Raw genomic sequence first — 16,502 nt, 5'->3', positions numbered from 1 at the left:
CAGAGATAAAAGGGTATCTTACTTCCCTTTGTATTCTGAAATAATTCACCATTTGCTGAGATAATATGAGTGTGCTTCTGGTCCTTATAACTTGAAAGACCCTAACTAGCAATTAAGATTAATAAATATGCATAAAATGTTTTATTCAGTTTATTTTATTATAATGTATTTTATTTGATGCCCTCCTAAGCTATGTGTTTCTGCTCTGGACTTAGATGCTTATTCTGTCAAATATACATAATATTTACCTTACAACTGATTTATACTGTAATAAAATAGTTCCTGTACTCTTGGCAAACTACGTGTATGTGATTCTTTTGTAACTAATCATAGCGGAGTGCTCCTGATAGGACATGAAGATATTAGAAATGCTTTCATATAAACAACATGATAGATTTCTATTGGTGGACTTTAGATATTGAACTTTATTATAATGCCTTTAACCATAAGGATTGTGCTTTAGGATTGACCAATGGATGAGTCATTTTCATCTCAAGATTATTGTTGGTACTCCAGTAACTTACCCAGCCAGTGGCTTGGAGCAGAGGCTTCCTAAATTTTGCAATATAGTAAACAATATAACAGAGAAAGTTTTGAGTAATTTCAGACTATGCAGTTCTTTCAGACTGGCTTTTAATTGGCAGTGGCTAACACTTATTAAGTTTATATATGCCACATCTTGACTTCTTAAATATAATAATAAATTCAATATAAGAATAACAGCTCATTTTCACTAGTTACAGTATATAGTATTAATATATGCATATCTCATTTTCTCTGCACATGTCCTAAAGGGAGTTGTTGTTAGCCCCATTTTAGAGACATAGTAATAAATTCTTGGATAATTTATTCTTAGTTAGTGATAAACCTGGAATTCAGATGCATCTGACTCCAAAGCCTGGTTCTTAATCATTGTTATATACTATCCATCTTAAAGCTTTTAAAAATACTTGAGGGCTCATAAAAAGAAGAGCTCTGATTAAACCCCTTAAAAAGTTATTTCTCAGGCACCTGGGTGGTTCAGTTGGTTGGGCTCTTGATTTTGGCTCAGGTCATCATCTCATGGTTCATGAGTTGGAACCCTGTGTGAGGCTCTGTGCTGGCAACATGGAGCCTGCTTAGGGTTCTCTCTCTCTCTCTCTCTCTCTCTCTCTCTCTCTATCTCCCTCTCTCTCTCCAAATAAATAAACATTAAAAATTGTTAATAAAAAAATAGAAGTAAAATAAAAAATATTTCCACTTGGGATTGCTCTATTTGAAGGTTTCATAAAGCAGAGATTACTTCCATAACCATTTAGATGTTAGCTTCTAACTACTTTTTTCCTAATGTAATAGATTCAGTTTTATATTCTGTAGAGCACTGGATTTTTAAGAATCTTCTCAAAAAAAATCTGAAAACTAGAAGTTTGAAAAATATTTTGATAATATACCACTTCTTAAAGATTCACAGTGCACACTAACATTTTTTTTTAATCAAAGGATCCTACACTAAAAATACATTTAATTTTGTTTATCACAGCACTTCCAATTTTACCTGAGTGTTCATTAAAAACATTTATTAAAACTCTTAGGTAATATTTTCTCACAAAACAATAGTGAATGTATACATTTATTTAAGGATAAAAAGGAAGAGGAAGAAAGGCCCCAAGTAATTTCCCACTTAAAATGTAGTTCTCTAAAACCACATAGTTTTACTTCTAATTAGATACACTGAACAGAAAAAAAAAGATGTCCTTTAAAATATTTTTTTGTTGAAAATATCAAAACAGGAAAAATAATAAGAAATGAAACACATACACCAAAACCCCCCACTCAGATTCTATATAAGAGAAATTTCCATTTGTAGGGTCAGCTTTAAGTTTCTTTTAAAAAGTACAGCTACCTATTTTCAAATAGCAACATATATAACTTTTCTATTAAAGTATCATGGGGTGAATGATTTATAGATATAAAGTAGTCATTTCTCCCCCTTCTAAAATCATATTTTCTCTGCCTTACTTAAAATGACATTGAAGTGAGGTGGCTACATGAGTTAAATTACCAAAGGCACTAACTATGTACAATAAGTGGAATAGAGTGTTATTAAACAAATCCATGGGATATTTTCCTCTGCAATCTCTTGCCAGCTCTAACATCTCTCTTTGTTTCTCCCCCTACCCAATTTCTCAAATCAATTCATTTCTATGCAAATGCTGGCGTCTCTGTAAGGAGGATATGTGGTAAGAAACCAGACTTTTCTATAGACAGGCTGTTTATTGAGTAATTCATCTATCATTTACTCAAAGAGAAAATCTATGACTACCATTATTTATTCATTCACAAGGGTGTTTTCCCATCTGAGGCAAAGACTCTACTTTAATTTTGCTTTACAGTGGTGGACACATCTCTGCTTTATTACGATCAGCACCCCCACTTTGCACGTTACGTTCCTTTGGTGCCTTCTAAATATTCTTCCATCACAGAGTGTCATTCATCTTCCATGTTCTCTGATTTATCCAATCCTAGCCATCTTTTTGAAGATGCTGCCTCCTTGGCTATTGGAGCCCACTTCTATTCTTTTCATTTATAAAATATAACATATAAGCTATCACTTAAAAGGTTCACCTTTTTCTTGTAATCCCTCTGAAACAGAGGCTACAACATTGAACACAAATACTACTTCCAACGTATATTCTGTTTTCGACCCTGCAATATTCCAACCCATAATAGATGCCTATTAAAGATTTGCTGAAATGGAATTGGCGGAATTATTAAGAGGGACATATTACAGTGGGGGAGGGTTACTTTAGTGAGAGGAAAGAGCCAAAGTAAAACAGTGAACACCTGTCAAGTTTATGAAGTTCCATTATCACATAAATGTATGTCTTCAAAGGGTGTCAGAGTTTCTGGTTGCACATTCTATTAGGAGCCTAGAAAGTTGCTAAATAAGACGTTCAGATGAGTTAGCAAGACATGGTACATTGGAAGCACAGAATTCTGTGCTTTACATGAACAAACTTGATTTAGGTTTGTTTTGCTTTTGTTACTTTTGTTTTTGTTTTGTATCTCAAATTCCACTATAGTTAATGCTGCTTTCAAATCAACTATTTTTTTAAATGTTCCCAACCTAATTCCTCAAATATCCAAAAGAGAGTATCATATAGTTTTATCATGTGGTTAAATGACATATTTAAAAAATCGTTTCTTTGTTGTGTACCCTCAAGCTCTGTCTATAGAAATAAATGAATTACTTACCAATGCAGTTAAGCAACTGTTATTTTTTTTCCTTCTACACATATTGAGGTAGGCATTGGGTATGAAGAAGTAAACACAGAGATATGATCCCTTCCTTCTATATACTATAATTCTGTGGAGAATGTGTATGATAAATAACCAAAGAAAAAGAAAAAGAAAAGCAAAAAAAAAAGAAAGAAATAAATAAACTGTTACATACTTATAACAAGAAAAATGAACAAGAAAAAAATAATAACCAATCAACAACATAATTACAAACTGTAATAAATTCAGTGAAAGGAGAGTGAGGTGCTGAGAGATTAAATAGGGGGAGCCTATTTTGGATTATGCTGTTTTTTGAAAATTATTTTAGGAAGTGACTTTTAAGCTGAGACTTAAAAGATGAGAAAGAACCACTATGTGAATCAAAGAACATTCCAAGTAGAAAGGAAAAAGAATGTGAAAGAGAACCTAAGTCAGGAAAGGATTTTTAGTATAAAAAGCAAAGGGGAATAACGAAAAAGATGAGGATGGAGAAACTGGCAGGGGCCAAATTATAAGAAGATAATAGGCTAGGATAAGTTCAATGGAAGCCATTGAAGACTTTCAAGAATGAAAGGAACAATATGAGTTTTTTTTAAAAAGATAAGCTCCTACGTGGAAAATACTACAAGGGAACAAGTGTGGAGCATACTTCATTATCTTGAAGGTTGTCTCTACATGATGGGGAAGGTGACCCGTGACAGTCATAAACCTACATACTTCGGATTCCATATTAATAAGTCAAATTTCAGAGAAGAACCAATTAACCATTTCCAGTTCAACGTCTGCTGCAGCAGACAGTTGATACTTCCATCAATGCCATATGAATTGGAGCAACAGAGGATTGAACTATTTACGTTCTCCCTTAATTTTATTCTTCATTTATTTTTATATTACCCTTTAGTCAATTCTCTTCATACCTCTATATACCTATTCTTTATCTTCTGAGTGTCCTTTGCTGATACCTTCCTTAAATATTGATGTTCTTCCACTTCAACCCACTCTGTCATGCTCATTTTTGGTGTCTTTCTCTGAGTATGCACAACTATTCTCACAACATTACATTCTCTTAAATTTAGTCAACAAATGTTCATTGGGTACTACCAAGTACCAGGCACAATTCTAGGCACTATGAAAATAGTTAACAAAACATTCATTTAAATCTATTATCTATCAGGGTGCCTGGGTGGCTTAGTTGGTTAAGCATCCAACTCGATTTCAGCTCAGGTCATGATCTCATGGTTTGTGAGTTGGAGCCCCATGTGATGAGGCTCTATGCTGACAGTGTGGAGCCTGCTTAGGATTATCTCTTTCTCCCTCTCTCTATCTCTGCCCTTCCCCTGGTCATGCTCACTCTCTCTCTCTCAAAATAAACACTTTTAAAAAGATAAATCTATCATCTATCTATCTATCTATCTATCTATCTATCATCTATCATCTATCTACCTATCATCTTTCTATTATTATCTGTCTTATCTTTTTATCTGTTGGTGCTTCTCAAATCTAGATTTCAAGCCCATAACTCTCTCATAAGAGGTTCTGTCTACTAGGCTTGAGATTCATATATCCAACTTCTTGCCATCATCTCTGCCAAAGCATCATGCAGACACTGCTTACTCAAAATAGCCAAACAAAAATTCTCTTTTCTCTTAAGCTTGTTCTTCCTCATCATTTTCCATCTCAGCAGTTACTACAACCATCCATTCAGATACTAGGGAGACATTTTTCTTTCCTCCCCCTCTTTCACTTTCCACCTTTCAATGAGTGACTAATATTTGAAATTCAAATTAATTTTTTAGTTAATTCAAGCCCCCATCATCTATTGCTGGTCTATTGCTATGAATTCCAGACTTGTATCCCTGATTCTAATTTCCTTTTCTTCAAATCAAACTTCCACACCACTTCAAGAGGGCTCCACCTGAAAGGCAAATCTGATCACCCTATCCCCTCTCTTAAAACCATTATCTCATCATAATAATTAAAGCAACTTAGCATGGCATAGGTCATCTGATCACCATCTTCCCCCTCCTCTCTATCTTTGACCTCATTTCTTGCCAATTCCTCTCAAGAATTTTATGTTCAAAATTTTCTCTTGACATTGCCTGGGTTTGGGATTTCTTAGTTTCCATCACTCCTTCTTTATCTGAAGAACAACTTATTATGCTTTAAGACACATCCTTCCAAGAAGGCTTTTTTTTTGGAACTTTGATTTTGGATTAGAGGCTTCTCTTCTACGCATTCATTCATTCACTTAAATGAATGCTTACTCCTCTATCTGCTTGTATTTGCCACGTGCCTATGTATTATTTGCCTTAATAAGACCTGTGAGCCATGATAGGAAAGAAACCTTACTAATTTTCCTCTCTCCAGAACTAATTTAGTGCCTTACACAACAGATGTTTATTCAGTGAGTGAATATTTTTACTTCTTCTCTTTCAAGTCTAAATATTTCAATATATACTATCCATACACAGTCTTTATTATAATGATAATATGTATTTGAATAGCACCTTTAAATTTTTGAAATGCTTTCACATTTTTACCATGTTTGATCCAAATCATTCTTTAAAAGAATATCAATAAGTTTGGGTTTTTTCCATTTTTAGTAATAGGAAAAGTTGAGATTCAGAGATTTATTCAAGGTCAAACAGCTAGTGATAGAACTGTAACTCTGGACATATTTTTTTCATAGACCACACTGCCTACTACTCACTGGAGTGGGGATTCAGCCTCTTTGACCCGCTCTTTCTTAAACATGCTGGACACATCTCCTAACCTAGGAGAGCCTAACGTAGGGAAGCATACACCTCTGCTCAAGTGAGCCTGATCTTTTCTCGCTGAGTTCCAACCTGTATTTCTAGCAAGCTGCTTAATATATCTCTCCCTGAATATGCCACACTACTTCAAAAGCAACATATCTAAAATAAAATGTATCTTTGCTCTCCTTCCATACATACCCTCTGCCTCCCACCCAAACCAGTTTGTCCTCCAAATTTTATGATTTCTGCTAATGTTATTTTGTCTTGGAATTTTTAGAAATTAATGTTATAGCTGTATCTAGCTATTCATCTCTTGAAAATAAACCTCGTTACTGATAAATCGTCATTATTTATTGAAAACCTGCCAGACTGTCATTCATCCCTTCAGGGCCTTATTGAACAAAGACATTTTAGAGAATTCAATATGGCATACTGAAAATACTACTCCCCCCTTGCATAATTAGATTCAGGCATTAAAATATTTCAGTAACAACCTAAAGTGATAAAAGGTAAAAATCTCTAACAATGAAGGTATTACTTTCATTACTTCAATGAGTTTTGTGAGTGTAATATATGTTATTATTACCTTTCAATTTATTTCAGTTATTTTTTTTTACAATGAGGATGGCGATGATGACATCTGTTTTAATTCTATTTATTTCTGTTTCTGCACCATGCCAGTCATTTAACTGTACTAATGAAATATGGCAAAAGAGATTCCCTTTCAGATTCACCAAGTTTTATAGTGGTAGGGTGAGCTTTTCCTTCATTCTAACAACTTTCTTGTTATTTTAATATCTGCCTGAAACCATTCATTGGATTAAGTGTAATTGTTGAAATAAAATTATTGTTAAAAGACCAGAAAGTTCAAAATAAGTTCAAAATATAAATTATGTAACCTACTTAGTACACCACACCTAAAATATCTTATTGTATAAGTAAGGCAGAAACTATCTTGATCAAATTGCTGTTCTTAATTGGTCTTTGACTTGGACTTTAGAAATGATATCATAAAAGTACTTCAGTGGCTAAAATTAAAGGGAGAAACCTGAAGATTTCAGGGCTTGGTTTCTCATAACCTGGTGTGATGGCATTGTAATGTTGTTGCCCCAGCTTCTGGGAGTGCTGTCGTCAACAGGCTTTAGACATCAGTCATCAGTCTTTTCAGAGATTTCCTCAGCTGCTTCGTGGTCTCATCCACTGCTTCTTGGGCAACTCACATTTAATGACAGATCAATACAGGAAGGCCCAACTGGTGACAAGCTCCTGGGTATGATTGCTCCCCTATGATTGTGATTGCCTAAAGCTGTTTTGGTTCTGTATCAGCTCAGCTTCTCACTCTGCCCAATCTTGCATCCTCATTTTCCTTTCCATAGGTATTGCTACCTAACAAATATCCTGCCTGCTAAGGTGTCTTAGAGTTGGGTTCTTCCACCCTAATCCGACCTGGAACACGGGGCTTCAAAGAACTTGTGAATCCTCTAAATTTACTAGCATGTGTTTATCTTATAAGTATACATAAACTTTCCTGGTAGAGGTTTTTCCTAGGTGGCCTTTGTATCAAAAACTACAAGTTTCATTGTCCTAGTATGTTGAAGATCATCCCATTACCAAGAAAAGATGAAGTGTGGATAATTTTAGCCTTTGAATTAATTGTAACAAATTCTGCACAATGACTAATGCGTACATATTAACCATTCAATATCTATCCCATTATGAATAGGCAAAAATGAAACCAAATAAATGAATGTTTAAAAAGCAAAGAATACCCTGCTAAAGTAAAAAGAGAAATGATAATCCTTAAAAAAAAAAAAAAAAGGATGACTATTCTTTATAGCCAAGAGACTATTTCAGGCTATCCTTTTCATTTTTAAAAAATTTTTAAAAGGACACATGAAAATACACCAAGGTAATGATACCCCCTGAAAAATTTTAAAATGATTGTGATGCACTTTTGAAATTGTGTGCATGAGTTCTTGGCTAGAGCCCTGCTGAATCTTTTTTCAAATTCATAAAAAGAGTCCCTCAGGATATTTCTCAGTGTGAGGATACACAGCCTCCTTTCCTGACAGGTCATTATTGCATATCATGCTGGGATTGAGTACAGGACTGGAGAGTGGCTTCTCTCTGCTTCTTCTGTAAATGTATGTGGGACTCAAGCTTTGGAATCTTAAATGTCCATGAGAGCTCAAAGTGTACCTGATGATTGATTTGCACTACAGGACAGGGCTGACACAAGAATTGCAGTTGAGTTCAGCAGGATTGCAATCAGAGTCCTTGGCAAAAGTCACATTGCATGAGGTTGACTATCATGTGGCTATGACCACCTGCTGCAGGATTTTTTCTTTATCAGTGCTAGATAAGGGTTTTTTTTTTGTTTCCTTTTTTAAATGTTGTAATTAAAAGCAGTTTCTTCAAAAGGAAAAGTTTAACAGAAAAAGAACATGTCTACCAAGTTCTGACTGAAGAATGAAAAGTAATATAGGGAAGTGAAACCATAGGGAGGCATAAGCTGTGTCTAATTAGTCTATGGCCTTCGAAGTTGAGATACATCACAGGAGAGACTGAGCTTGGAGCAAAGTTCCTTACTTTCTTTAAAAATGATATACTTTACACTCATTAAAACATTAAAGTCCTAGAAAATGTTACACCACATGATGTTATACCAATTCATGGCTTTACTTTATATAGTTAAGAAGTCTAGGTGGGAGAGCATATTTAATTTTTTTATAATGTTTATATTTATTTTTGAGACAGAGAGAGACAGAGCATGAGCGGGGTGGAGGGGAGGGGCGGGGAGCGAGACATGGAATTTGAAGCAGGCTCCAGGCTCTGAACTGTCAGCACAGAGCCAACATAGGGCTCAAACCCACGAACCACAAAATCATGACCTGAGCTGAAGTCCGACAGTCAACCGACTGAGCCACCCAGGTGCCCCAGGGAGGGGAGCATATTTTAAAATTCACATTCTGCTCTAATAATCTTTTCCTCCTATTATGCTCATTGTAAGAAAAATTAAAAATACGTAAAAATATTTTAAAAATGAATGAAAATCAGTTAGAACTGTACTACATAAGAGATCACCACCCGGATTCTACTAAAAATGTACCACCAAACCCCAAGGGAGACTAAATCCACTAAAAATATTATAAAATGTCAGAGAAATTTTCAATTGTTGAAAGGTAACAAAATTTAGGTTGACTAATCGTTCAAGTAAATTAACCATTTTTTTTCAAAGTTATTTCAAATTAATTTTGTTTGTTTAATATGCAAAAGCACATGTAAACAGATAGTTGTTTTGGAGAATTGATTTGAACAGAAGTAAAAAGCTAACATTAACCAGGTAACTCAAATGATTAAAGGCTTTGATGTACACATTCAAATTCAAAATCAAACTCTATGATATCTGATCTCCATGGAACATCTTTACCTATTCCAGTAATATTTCTTGCCACATTTTGATTCCTAATACTGGTCTGGACAAGGAGAAATATGAGGACTCTGACCGCATGCTCAAAACTCTTAAGTGTTGAAAAGTGATATCCACATCCTCACTCTATTCCAGATGGCTATGTACTTTATTCTTAATATTAAAAGGGGGGTTGTGGGATTTTTGTTTCGTTATTGCTTTTTACCCTCAAGGTGGTTTTTATTTATAGAAATGGGTATTCAGAGGTTTACTTTAATGTTTAAAAAATCAACTAGTTAAATTTACAATTATTAAAACTTGGCTCATTCTTAAGCTTTTAAGCTTAAAGTTCACTTTAAGCTCAGTTTACTTATCTTATTCTATTATAGGTCTCACAGATTCTCAAATTAAGGAACTTTCAGTAATTTATAGTCCCATTTATAAGCATAGTTATAAATATTTAAACATTATTTTTTCTGTTTAAAAGTTTATTTGTTTTGAGAGAGACACAGATAGCATGAGTGGGGGAGGGGCAGAGAGAGGGAGACAGAGAATCCCAAGCAGGCTCAGCACTATCAGCATGGAGCCCGATGTGGGGCTCAAACTCATGAAGTAAGATCATGACCTGAGCTGAAACCAGGAGCCAGATGCTCAACTGACCCAGCCACCCAGGTGACTATAAAATTTTAAACATTTTAAACCACAATTTTACATTGTTAAAGTTTATTTTCTTATATTTTTCAATTTATGACTACAATTTCCCAACTGCTAAATACTTCCCATAAAGCTATTAAGTCAGATTTATAAAAGAAAACTGGAATTACATTAAATGTTATTTAATAACTAGTTAGATGTCAACAACAAAAAGTATAAGCCTAAAATGGTTGCATAATTAAGTGTCTTAATTTGGAATTACAGGAATTTAAAAATGGAGTCACATAGTTGACTCCTGTTATACAAGTTGTCCAAATATCTTCAACATTAATGGCACCAATAGTAAATATGCACCCATTCTTTTAAAGAATATTAATGCTATGAATTTTAATCTCTTAAGTAGTTCTATATTCAATTTTAAATCTTTCTGGGATTGAAAAATTATTTGTCTTCCTCTCCCACTAAGGAAGTATTATATTATTCCTCAAATTTAGAGGGTTAACCTTCCAAATCTACCATGTTTACAAATTAGCTATGTTTTATCCATGTCCCTGGATTTATCTACATCTACTCATAGAGGTCTACAGCTCCCACTCAGTTCAATTGGATTTTGTATTTCTTTTGCTTCTGAAGAGTGGCTTGCAGACCTTGGTTTGTGTGGTCATGGGACACTAAAGCTGACCATCCGGGCCTGTTCCTGGGTCCTCACCAAACTGGAGAAATGAACCTGTGGGCCTATCAGGGTCTTGCCAGATCCAGGATATGGAGCCCAGCCTTGCATGTGGTAGGCCAGCTCTTAGCCCTACCCTCTCCACAGTTAACCACTGCTGGGACAACTTCCTGTTGAAATCCCACACAGGGAGGAAAACAAACAAAAAACTTACTTTTGCAGATAAGTAAACACAATTGCGGTCCAAGTGAAAAGATTTTTCTATGTGAATGGAAACTGCATTATTTCATATACTTCCTAAGACTATACAACACTTTGGGATATTAAAAGTATATTAGGCTCAGTTTGAAATTTTTCTTTGTACTCTATTAGGCCCAATGTAGAATGCATTTCCTCAGAAACCGCTATTTCCTATTTCTCTGGTATTGATGCTGTAGGAAGAGGGATAACAAAAGATGACTATCAGGATAGCCTTGCCCAGAACAGTCCATGCTGTTTCTCTCCAGTTTGAACAGACTAAAAATTCAACTCAGGTAGCTTCTAGTAGAAAGGTGAACTCAAAGAGGATAACAAATATGGCTTTTTAAATTAGGATTTGAGTTTCTCAAAATTTTGGGTGACTAATTTCTGGGAACTTTTTGATCCTGCATTTCTATAAATTGTCCTGAGGATTGGATACAGTATTGTCTGCAGCAGCAGCAGCAGCAGGAGCAGTAAGCAAAAATTAGGGCTGTAGGTTGCCTTTCCACTTTGTTGATTGTTTCCTTTGCTGTGCAGGAGCGTTTTTTGTTCATTTGTTTTTGTTTTTGTTTCTTGTTGTTTTTGTTGTTGGTGGTGGTAGTTTGTTTCTATGTTTTTAATGAGAAAGGTACTGAGATTTCTGTATATTCCCTCCCTGCCAAAAAAATATTCCTTAGGATCAAGTTGGGGAAAGAATGACAGACTGATCTAATTCTAATTCAGCATAGGAGGTCCCTTGTATGGGACTGACAGCAGCTCTCTTTATCAAGGCACTGTATAATATTTCTCTGACCTTGTCTAAAGCAATTAAGAAACCTAGAATCAATGGAGCACCTCTCATTCAGCTTACTATCAGATCAGTGAGGACTGTGCAGAAGCGTTTTAGTTTGACGTAGTCCCACTTTTCTATTTTTGATTTGTTGTTTGTGCTTATGGTGTCATATTTATGAAGTCATTGTAAAGACCAATGTCATGAAATTTTTGCCTGTGTTTTCTTCTAGAAATTTGACAGCTTCAAATTTTACATTTAAATCTTTAATCAATTTTGAGTTAATTTTTCTGTAGAGTGTAAGATAAGGGTCAAATATCATACTTTTGCATGTGAATATTCAATTTTCCCAGTACTATTTTTGCTGAAAATACTATCCTTTACCTACTGTGTATTTTGGCACTCTTGTCAAGATCGGTTGATCTTACACTCATGGATTGATTTCTATTCCACTGGTTTATATGTCTCTCTCTATGCAAGCACCATACTACTTGTTAGTGTAGCTTTTTGATATAGTTTGAAACTAAGAAGTGTGATGCCTCAAGCTTTGTTCTTCTTCTTCAAAATATTTTTGCTCTTAAAAGTCTTTTGTGCTTCCATATGAATTTTATTTTACTTTATTTTATTTTTTAATTTTGAGACAGAGAGAGAGAGAGAGAACATGAGCAGGGGAGGGGCAGAGAGAGAGAGGGAGAGAGAGAATCCCAAGCAGGCTCTGTGCTGACAACGCAAATCCCGATGCGGAGCTCAATCTCATGAAACATGAGACCATGACTTGAGCTGAGGTTGAGAGTAGGAAGCTTATTGGATTAAGCCACCCAGACACCCCTGTGCTTCCATATGAATTTTAGAATTGTTTTTTCTTTAAAAAAATTTTTTTTAATGTTTATTCCTTTTGAGAGAGAGAGAGAGCAAGTGCGGGAGAGGCAGAAAGAGAGGGAGACAGAAACCGAAGCAGGCTCCAGGCTCTGAGCTGTCAGCACAGAACCTGATGCAGGGCTCCAACTCACAGACTATGAGATCATGACCAGAGCTGAAGCTGGACGCTCAACTGACTGAGCCACCCAGGCTCCCCTGGAATTGTTTTTTCTATTTCAGTAAAAACAAAAAATTCCATTGAGGTTTTGGTAGGGATTGCATTATTATGGACATGTTTAACAATAATAAGTCTTATAATCCACGAATACAGGATCTCTTTCTATTTGCATTTGTCTTCAATTTCTTTCATCAGTGTTTTAGTTTTCATTGTATAAGTCTTTCACCTTGTTAGTTTATTCTAGAGTATTTTATTATTTTTGGTGCTTTATAAATGATATAGTTTTCCTACTTTCATTTTCAGATCATTGATTTGAAATCAGATTATATGTAGAAATACAGCTGATTTTTGTGTGTTAATTTTGTATCCTGCAACTTTACTGAATTAGGTTACTAGTTCTTACAATTTGTTATACAGTCTTTAGGTTTTCTATGCATAAGATTGTGTCATCTGCAGACAGGGACAATTTTATTTCTTCCTTTCCAACTTTGATGCCCCCTATTTCTTTCTCTTGCCTAATTGATCCGGCTAGGACTTCTAGAACTACATTGAAAGGAAGTGTCAAACGTGGTTATCCTTACCTTGTTCCTGATCTTAGAGGAAAATCTTTCAATTTTTCACAATTGAGTGTAAAATTAGCTGTGGGTTTTTCATATATGGACTTTATTGACAGAACATTTTTAAAGCAGATTTAGGTAATACTTAGAACAAAGAAAAAACTTGAGATTCTACTAAATTACTTTCTGATTATTACTCTTATAAACAACTTCTATACATTTTTAACGTAAAAATGGACTCAGTCATTTTACTGATTTTTTCCCAAAGTTAAAGCAAGGTTTTAATATGCAGAGAGGAGAGGCTTCAGCCCCAACTTAAGTAGAGATGGAAATGAAAGATGTACCCTGGGAAAGAGCTTAGATTTTAAAGTTAATTACAGGTGAGCAGATATGAGAGCAAGCAGACAGTTTTCTGACATCATTCATTTCAATTCAATACTGTATTAGATAAATATCTCTCTAATTTTAAGTAGCATTTTCTAATTTAAGCATGAATGCCTGTACTAGATTTCCACAGCTGTGTAACAAATTACCGCAGACTTAAAAGCTTTAAGAAATCACACATTTATTATTTTACAGTTACCACAGGCAGGAGTCTGGGCATAGCTCAAATGGGTCCTCTGCTCAGGCCCCCTAACAAGCTGCAATCTAAGTATTAGTAGGGGCTGCAGTCTCATCAGAGGTTCAACTATAAGTCTTAGTTTTCCAATATACCTACAAAGATTAAATCATATTTTTTTATTGGCTCTGGTTTTCAAGAATTTATAAAAAAATTTTCATAAATTAAAAATATTACAATTATTATTATTTGTTAAGGAGAAAAACGTAACAAAACTATCATGTTCAAAGTCACCTAGCTCTGAGTTTGTGTTTCTTTATTTTATCATCTTGTTCTTTGGTCACTAAAATAAATTTTTGCCACCACTTTATATTCTCAGTCTGATTTCCTACGCTACTTTGAGATTTGATTAGTAGTGGAAACTTCTTGGGAAGCTATTTGGCACTGTTATCGACCTCACACAGGATTCCCCCCCACCACCCCCTTTATTCTGTCTTTTTTCCCTTTATTCTGTCTCATCTCATTACTTCTCCATTTCTTCCTGCAATATCACATTGAAGGCTTTCATCTAATTTTCAATACACTGTCACCTGCTCATCTTTTTTTAGTTCTCCTGCTTATCAAGCAGTTCTTTCTTATAGAGTCACTTTGCTTTGGAAACTGTGCCAGGTATATGATACTAACTTGTAGTGCTGCCAGATGAATCTTGTTTAATTTTCTTTTTAACCTTGCTTTAAATTTATAGAACAGCACATGTTCCAAATGCATTGAACATCAGGAGTAAAAAAAAAACAAAAAAAAACCCACTTTTTTTTGTAGAGAAAAATGGAAAAGCATGTATATATAGCCTGTTTTATCTATATATAAACACAGTGCTGCTCTTCTACCGGTGGTTGTACACAGGTGATTACCAACAGGAAGCCACTAGAAGGTAGTGGAAATTAGTGCACTCAGCATAGCAGTAAACATTTAGCCTTTTAGATATACTTTAGAAAGAATTTCTCAATGGATGGACTTGCAAAGTGTGACTCTGAAGAGCAAAGCAAAAGCTAGCATTATTGGTATTGAGTCACTGTCCCACTTCAGGCATCCAAATGCTCAAATCTAACAGACAAAACCTTAGCTCTTAAAATCACAAAATTCCTTTTACAAATTTGTAAAAGTAGGGAAGAGGATCCTCTGGAAGAATGAGAAAGTTTTCTTTGCTTTCATCTGAAACCTATTTTATCCAGTATTAGCCTTACACAATATCATGCATACACATTCTAAACAATTTTTTAATTAACTTAATAAATAGCTGATATAATTCCTTTTTTTGTGTACAACTTGAATTTTTTTAAAGTTTACAATAATAACAAAAACTAAATCATATCTTATTTGTTATAAAGGCTAGAGTTTAAATATAATGCATTGTGCTAAAAATCAGGTAAAATGTCAAAAATATGTATAGTGCATGTTTTCTTCAGTGCAAGGTACTAATTAAAATTTTTTTTAATGTTTATTTATTTTTGAGAGAGAAGGAGACAGATTGTGAGTGGGGGAGGGGCAGAGAGAGAAACACACAGAATCCAAAGCAGGCTTCAGGCTCCCAGCTATCAGCATAGAGCCTGACATGGGGCTCAAACTCACAGACTGTGAGATCATGACCTAAACCAAAGTCAGATGCTTAACCACTTAACCAGGTGCCCCAAGGTACTAATTTTATACTCAAGAACAGTATAACCAAATTAACTAAGGATATGTTATAATGAAATGGAATCTAATAAATTTTCATCAAGGAAGTAAATGTTCTCTGTCATGACTTTGGCAAGTTTATTCCAATCTGCTTATATACTACCAGTAATACAGATTCCCTTATTTCACAAGACTGTTCCCTATAGTGTTGAGTTCTATTTTTATGTCTTATAAAATTTTTACTTTCATAGAAAATAAATCTGCTTCTATAGGACATCCATTCATTGACCTTAGTTTCACCTTGGAACTATCCATTATAAATCTGTTTCTTACACATTACCTTCCTGCAAATATTTAACAAAATTTTTTTTACCGTGAGACATGTTCGGGTATGTCTAGAGTTTTTTTTTTCAGTAATTTCCAATATTCTTTTCTGCACACAATCTACTTGGCCATTACCATGATTATATGAATGAACTTAAAATTATTCACAGTAGCATAGGCTAAGGCTACAATAGATTTTTTCTTTAATGTTTTCGTTGTTCTGTCAACTAACACTCTATTTTATTTTCTAATATAAAGTTCTCAAGATAGGTCTCTTGAGTTGTGAAATTTATATTTGATGTTTTTTATAACCTTTGTGCTGAATTTGTTTAGTTTTTTGACACATAACTACTAGTGCCAAGTACTACCCCAGGTGCTGGAGATGGATTGCTGAGCACAGTTTGATCACAACGGCCATAGAGTCTTAAAAAAGAATCAGACAGCCAAATAATCACAACAATAAATATATAATTATAAACTGAGATAATGTTCAAAAGAGAAAACTTCAGTTTATTACATACATTTGTAGTTATTTTAATTTAATTTTCTTTTGTTAGATTTGTCCTATGCATCTATACTCTGGGGATGTTTTTGAA

The sequence above is a fragment of the Panthera leo genome, chromosome C1 (assembly GCF_018350215.1).
Source record: "Panthera leo isolate Ple1 chromosome C1, P.leo_Ple1_pat1.1, whole genome shotgun sequence".
Classification (NCBI taxonomy): Eukaryota; Metazoa; Chordata; class Mammalia; order Carnivora; family Felidae; genus Panthera; species Panthera leo.
Note: the sequence above shows the minus strand (reverse complement) of the source record.